Raw genomic sequence first — 7,937 nt, 5'->3', positions numbered from 1 at the left:
AATTATTGATTTTGTAACCGAGGCATTGCCTCGGTTAATCCGGGGAGTTAGTGCAGTCATGGGGCACGTGTACGACCATGGTGCGATGTCATTTTTCAGCGGACGGCCTAGATTGGTTTGATGTTGAAATAAAAGAGAGGGAAACCTAGAGGTTTAACACTTTGTACTTTTACCCATTGTCGTCGTCCTCAAGCCTTGCTCTGAGATCCGAGAAGATTCTGCAATCTCCGTGAAGCTGTCGATTTTTTGGAGGACGGAGACTTCGCGAAGCGAAGACGAGAATCCTTGATTATACCAGAGTTTCTATCCTTGAGGTTGGTAGCCCAAATCTCTTCCCTGTTGTATTTGGTTTTTGTTTGCTTCTGTCGATTTCTGGTTTTTTGGTTTCGAAGTGGTTTCTGGCACTCTCTGGTGTCTCTAAGGGTGTAAATTTGTGTTTGGGGGTGGGTTTTAGGTGTTTGATAGGAGGTTGAGGATTCTTGCCTTGCTCTTGTTTTGGCACTTTCTGGGTTTTCTGGGTATGGGTGTTCCTTATGTTCTTGGGTGAAAACAGAGATAAGGATGAGTTTAGATCCTGTTGGAACTGACTGGTTTGGGTTTTAGGGTTTGTGATGGATAGCGTCGTAGAGATCTCGAGCAGTGAGGATTCCGGATCTGACGTGTCGCTCAACGTGGCGGATACGATGTTAATTGACTCGTTGCGTTCGTCTGCCCCTGCAGGAACCTCATTGTCCGAACCACTAGACATCGTGCCGCCACAGACCATACCCTGAGAGGTTGCCATGGGTCGTGCCGGTCGTCCTGAGAGTTCTAGGGCAAGAGAGGAAGTTGCCGCTCGTAAAAGGCGGGAGGAGAGGCTAGCGAGCAATAGCTCCGCTGGTGTGGTGAGAGAGGTTGAGTCAGCTTGGGTTCTCCCCGACGGCACCGCAGTTGATGAGGTGGGAGGGCCGATGCCGGCGGATGCCGTCAACCACATGAAGCGGGTCTTTTGCCTCCCGACCGCCGATGATAGGGCCTCCATTCTGCCAGCGGGGCATGCCACCGTTCACAAGGCCATCTTCCACCAGGGTGTCACCTTCCCATTAGTCCCCAATCTTCAGATCTTGGTATGCGAGTTTGATCCCGCCTTTGGACAGATCTGCCCTAACATGTGGCGGTTGCTGCTAGCGCTGAACTCGTTGTGGCGCCTATCGGGGTGTGAAGGGTCGACCGTGGCGGAGGTACTTCATTTCTACAAGCTTACCTATGTGCGGCGGCAAGGGTGTAGCAGGTAGGTGAACCTCACCCGCCGTCAGGGGGCACCCAAGTTGATAGAGAATCTGAAAGATTCGATGTCTCCCTGGCGAGCGACCTATTGCGTGGCGACCTCGGGGTGGGAGTATGACGCCGGTGCAAATGAAGGGACGCCAACGTATAGGATCAAGTCAGAGTTCCAGCCAATCCGAGGTTGTTGATAGTCATCGCTGACTGAAGTTTGGGGGGTACTGCCCGTACGGTGTGCCTGTACTGTACTTATATATTTTATTTTTCTAATCCTTGCCTCGTTTCTTGTGTAGCGGGTCTTCGTTACAATTTGACGCGGGAAGAGCAATGTCGCCTGGTGAGGATAAGAGGATGTTGGCAAAATAGTAACCTGCTCGACCTCCGCCTGCTCATTGGGTGGGAATTGTTGGAATATTTGAAACTGACACGCGCCATTGGTAAGCAGTTCCCGCCGACCTGTCCTTTATCCCTTTTTTTATTTTTTATTTATGCGATGGTTGCAGATTCACCACTGGGAAACAAAGCCAGTCGCGAGGCGTTTGAGAAGGCCATGGATCGTGCAGAGATCAATAACTTCCTGGATAGCATGTACGCTGCTGGACTGGAGTCCCAACAAACTACCGTTGATCCCAAGACACTGGCGGTGAGCCGATCCGAGATTCCGGTGGTGCTGCCGATGCCGCATCACTCTCATCTTGGCGCCGACGGTTCGCCCGTGATTCAGGCAGGAGCTGGCGCCGCTCAAGGGGCAGTTGGCGGGAGCAAGGCCCCTGCTGTGCCTGTGCAGCAGAAAGAGAGAGTGGCCGCCAATAGACGTGGGCTCTAGAAGGAGAGGGTGGTGCCCTCAAAGGAGCCAGTGACTATTGCGGGGCTGGAGCCATAGATGAGATCGCTCCCTGTTGCCGCTGGTGCCACCCTGGTGGTACTGCAAAGGAAGCGGCGGGAAAATGACATTGATGAGGAGGATGATATCGCTGACGCGGAGACCATTGGGGCCCGCCAACAGAAGAAAGCGAAGCAGGCTCCGTCCAAGGTGACAGTGGCCGCTAGTAGGGAGGTGCAGACGAGCGATCTAGACTCGTTTGCCGCGTATGCTGAGTTCCTGACCGACATTGAGCGGGAGTTTCTCTTCCACCTGTGCGAGCGGCTCAGGTTCGGCGGACTAGTGGGGATTGTGCGCTTGACTGCCATTGATCAATCGCCATATAGTTCGGCCTTCGGGCACTTATCTGATGGGCTGCATGAGATGTTCCTGGCAACGTTAAGCCAGCCCCGCGTTGAGCGGCAGCTAAGGGGGGAGATGAACGATCTCCAGAGGGAGCTGGGGGAGGCCAACGACAAGCTGGCGGAGGTTCAGCGGCGATTGACCAAGGCCTAGTGCGACGCCGCGGATGCTCGCGACAAGTTGAATGTCTCCATTGAGCGGGACCTGGAGCGGAACGACTGTGTGGCTCAGCTGGAGCAATATATAGCTCTGCTGAAGGATCAGCTGGCGGCGAAGGTCAAGAAAATCGAGATCCTTCAGCGGGATTCTGCCGCCAAATCCACGGAACTGAAGCGGTTGGAAGGTGAGGTTGCCCAGCGGGAAGCAAAGAGGAGCCGACTGGAGGCCGCCGCCGTGGAGGCGTTCAAGCAGTTGGCGGAGTACAAGAACGCAATGACGGAGGCGGTGAAGGCCGGGGCCTTCGCCAACTTGGACCTTCTGAAGAAAAGGGACGCTATTGACTGGGTGAAGGCGTCCCAATCCGCCGGGCCATCGGGTCAGCGGGAACCCACGAGTAGTGTGGTCTCTTCTGGAGTCGAGGATGTCCGCTCAGGTAGTGGAGAAAGTGGTGAGCGTCCGGCAGACGATTCCCAGCGGACTCCTCCTCCTACTCAATCTGAAGTCTCTCGCGCTGGTTTCATTGCAGCCCATACTCGAGCGGATCGCACCATATTGACGCCGAGCCCTACCTCTCATGGATCTGATCAGATGAGCCGCCTGGCTGGGCAACAACCACCGCCAGTTGCGGATAACGTTGCCGCTGCTCCTGAGAACTGAAACGGTTCCATAGCTTTTGTAGTGCCGCTGAGGCTTTGCTTACCCTTCCTTTTTTGTTTGTGCTGCTAAGGCTTCTTGTACTTTTGACAATATTCTTGGGCGGGGAGTCCCGACCCTTAATATACGCAGTTTATTTTTTGCGTTTGAATTTTCTAAGTGTTGGATTCCTTGTGTTGTTTGCATGTTGCTATACCGCCAGAGTTTTGACTTGTGCTTCTGTTAATCAACGAAACATTAAAGGAATTAAAATTGTTCCAAGTGCACGGTGTGGCGGACGTGGTCAGCCGAACATTGTTGGCGTTGCCAGTAAACTTCTGTGCAATGGTTTGAATAATTCCTCGTTTCATTGATAACTGACAGATCAGCGTTTTACAAAAGCGGGGTTATACCCGTTGGCTAGCTTCCCTTAGCTAAATATTGAACAAAAATTTAGCTAAGTCAAGATGCTCTTGGGTAGCGGTATGACTATTTGTAGTAATACCGAAGGTGTTCGGTATTCCAAGGGTGGGTCGTTGTGACGCCATCCTTGTCCATTAAGTAGAAGGTGCCGAGGCTAACGACTTCCACAATTTTGTATGGACCTTCCCAAGTTGGGCGGAGTGTCGTTGGCAGTGGAATGACTTCCTTCATTACCCAGTCCCCCAGTTTGAGGTTCCGGGCTTTGACCCTGGTGTTATAGAAACGTGATACCCGCTGCTTGTTTTGCAAGTTCTGCAAATGAGCCTTGTGTCGTTTCTCCTCTAGGAGGTCCTTGTCGAGGTTGATGCCCTCGCCGTTGGTCTCGGGGCAGTAGCCCTCGACTCTAGCGGTAGGCTGAGTGACCCTCGATGGGTAGGATGGCCTCAGTACTGTACATCATACAAAATGGTGTTTCACCAGTGGTGGAAGTTAGGGTCGTCCTGATGGCCCACAGAACTTCCGGGAGTTTCTCCGTCCATAAACCCTTGGCATCGTCGAGTTTCTTTTTCAGCAACTTCTTGATTATCTTGTTTGCTACTTCGACTTGGCCGTTGGTTTGGGGGTGAGCAACAGATGCAAAGCTCATCTTGGTGCCCAGGTTAGCGGTGAGAAATATGAGTTCTTGGTTGTTGAACTGCGTGCCATTGTCTGTGATGATGGTGTGGAGGACGCCGTAGCGGCAGTATATGTTCTTCCAGAGGAAATGGGTTACCTTGGCGGTAGTTATCGCCGTCAGTGGTTCTGCCTCGATCCACTTGCTGTTGTAGTCGATGGCAACAATGATGTACTTGAACTGGCCTTTGGCGGTTTGGAAATTTCCCATTAAGTCCAGGCCCCACGTTGAGTGGATCTATGGATCAATGATGATTGACAGGGGTTCCGCCGGGGCGTAGGGGAGGTCCGCATATTGTTGACATTTATGGCAAGATCATACCCTTCTGGCATCGTCGCCGAGCGTAGGCCAAAAGTAACCTTGTCGCATTGTGCGATTGGCCAAAGATCTGGCGCCCGAGTGGTTTCCACATTCTCCGCTGTGTATCATTGCAAGAACGACTTTTCCCTCCTCTGGGGTTAGACACCGGAGGTTGTGATGGGTGAACCCCTGGCGGTAAAGCTTGCCATTCTGGATGTTGTAGTGGGTTGCTCTTCGCTTGAGCTATCGTGCTTCGACCTTATCTGCTGGCAGTGTCCCATTGCGCTTGTACTCGATGATTTCATCCATCCAACTGGGATTGACCTCAATGCTAAAAATCTCCGCTAGGGTTTTTGTGATGCTTGGCTTGTCAAGACACTCCACCCTTGTGTCCGCTGGACTTTGGTGTGGTTGAGCAGTTACTAGTCGTGCCAGTGAATCAGCCTTGGCGTTCTTTTCCTGGGGGATCTGTGTGATGGTGTGAAATTTGATTTTTTTTAGAAGCGTCTTGACTTACCCCAAGTATGCCGCTAACTGTTGGTCTTTGGCCTGGAAGCTATCGTTGACCAGGTTAACAACTAGTTAGGAGTCGCTGAATATGTTGACACGGTCAGCCCCCGAGTCGATGGCTAGGAGTAAGCCGGCGATGAGCGCTTCATACTCCGCCATGTTGTTTGAGGCTGTGAAATTGAACTTTAACGTGTACTCCACGTTTAGTCCCCCTGGTCCTGTCAAGATGACTCCAGCGCCGCAGGCCTTTTCGCAAGCGGAGCCGTCCACATGGAGGTTCCAGTCTGACTGCTGTGGAGCTGGTTCCTCAGTGGTGACCATTTCTGTGCCGGCATCTGCCCTTGGGTTGGGTTCATTCTGACGCTCGGTGAGTTCAGCGATGAAATCTGCCACCACCTGACCCTTCATGGCGGTCCTTGGCTTGTAGTCAATATCAAACTCGTTGAGCTCGATGGCCCACTTGCTTAGGCGCCCGGAGTGCTCAGGGTTCTGCATTACCTGCCTCAACGGTTGATTTGTTAAGACATGAATTGTGTGGGCCTGAAAATATTGGCGAACGCGTCTGGCGGCGACAATGAGTGCGAGGGCTAGCTGCTCCAGGGGGGGTATATCTTGTTTCTACCCCGTTCATGCCTCTGCCGGCGTAGAATACTGGGAGCTCTTCTTGACCCTCCCGTCGAACAATGGCGCAGCTTACCGCTGATGGGGATACTGCTAGGTAAATGTACAGTACCTCTCCTTGCACAGGAATGGACAGAAGTGGGACTGCCACCAAGTATTCTTTTAGACCCTGGAATGCCGTCTCGCAGTCTGGGATCCACTCAACCTTTTTCTTGTGGGTCCTCTTCAGAACTTTGAATAATGGGAGGCATTTGTCAGTGAGTCTGGAGATGAATCGAGAGAGGGCGGTTAGCTTTCCCTGGAGGCTCTAAACGTGCACCTTGTATTCCGGAGTTGTCATGTTGAGGATGGCCTGGACCTTGTCAGGGTTAGCCTCGATGCCCCGTTCACTGACGATGTAACCTAGAAATTTGCTGGCGGTGATGCCAAAGAAGCATTTTTCTGGGTTGAGGCGCATCCCACAAGCTAAGGGAATTGCAAATATGATGCGGAGGTTTGCCACATGGCCGCTGGCCTTGATGCTTTTGACCAACATCTCATCTACGTAGACCTCAATTATTTTGCCGAGGTGTTCAGCGAACATAGCGTTCATCAACAGCTAGTATATTGCCCCAGCGTTCTTCAAACCGAAAGGCATGACATTGTAGCAGTATAGGCCTTTGTCGGTTGTGAAGGTGGTGCACTCTTGGTCGCCAGGGTGCATCTTGATCTGATTATAACCGGAGAAGGCGTCCATCATGCTGAGCAGCTCGTGTCCAGTGGTTGCATTGACCAGTTGATCAATGCGGGGTAGCGGGAAGCTATCCTTGGGCATGCCTTGTTAAGGCCCTTGAAGTCGACACACATCCGCCACTTACTGCTAGGTTTTTTGACCATGACCAAGTTGGAAATCCACTGAGGATAATTAACTTGGCGGATGAATCCTATGCCCCGGAGTTTGGCGACTTCCTCCCCTATTGCACGATATCTCTCCTCGTCAAAGGCCCTTCACCGCTGCTTGACCGGATAGAAGGATGGCTTTATGCTCAGCTTGTGCGTGATGATCTCAAGGGAGATGCCTGGCATATCAGCGTAGGACCACGCAAAGACAGCGGCGTTGTCACGTAGAAACTGAGTGAGCTCTACCGCTACCTCTGGGTCTAGCTGAGCGCCAAAGCGGACTGTCCGCTCAGGGTGGTTGTCGGAGATGCTGACAACCTTCAACGATGTCTCGGGGCTGACAGGCTCCTTCTTTACATATTTTGCCTCGTCATCCCTAGGATCCTCAAAAATATTTGGTGCTGGTGCATGGTTTCGTACCGTTAGGATCTCGTGGCGGCGTGTCGACCGTGACACAGTTGTTGAATAACACTCTCGCACCCGTTGCTGACTTCCCTTCACACAGCCTGTCCCGTTGGGCGTAGGGAATTTCATGAGAAGAATGTACCCAGCTATGATGCACTTTAGTTTGTTAGCGTTGGTCGACCAATGATGGCATTGTACGAGCTGAAGCAATCGACGACGATGAACTCTGTATGTATTTCCGCTGTGCACGGGATTGCGCCGATGACCAGGCGCATGTAGTCAGAACCAAGCGGTTGCATGACATCACCGGAGAAGCTGAGCTGCTCATGATCCTGGAGTAATTTTCTATTTCGCTGGAGCTGGTTGTAACAACCATTGAAGATGACATTGACAGCGGAGCCGCTGTCAACAAGGACCCTTCCCACGGACCATTTATCGAGCATGGTGTCGATCAAGAATGGGTCATCGTGAGGTAAACGGACTCCGCGCTCTTCTTCCTCCAGGAAGGTGATGGGCTCCCAACCAGATCGTAGGACCTTAGCGGATCTCTCATATCGGATGTTGCAAACTTCCTTGGGGTGGTTAGTGCGTGCATAGCGCTTTTTTTCCCTATGAGACATGTTGGTGATAGGAGCGCCACCGTCGATGGTGTTAATGCAACACATGGGCTCGATGTTAGCGACCACAGGTGGCGGTTGACGCACCTTGAACTGTTCCAACTTGCCGTCACGATACAAAGTCTCAATTGCTATTTTGAGAGCATTGTAGTTGTTAGTGTTGTGACCGCTGTCCTCGTGGTACTTGCACCACTTGCCAGTGTTTCTCGGTTTTCCCACTCTTGGGTAT

Source organism: Rosa rugosa, chromosome 2, assembly GCF_958449725.1.
Source record: "Rosa rugosa chromosome 2, drRosRugo1.1, whole genome shotgun sequence".
Taxonomy (NCBI): domain Eukaryota; kingdom Viridiplantae; phylum Streptophyta; class Magnoliopsida; order Rosales; family Rosaceae; genus Rosa; species Rosa rugosa.
The sequence above is the reverse complement of the archived record's forward strand: the minus strand, read 5'-3'. Positions refer to the sequence as shown.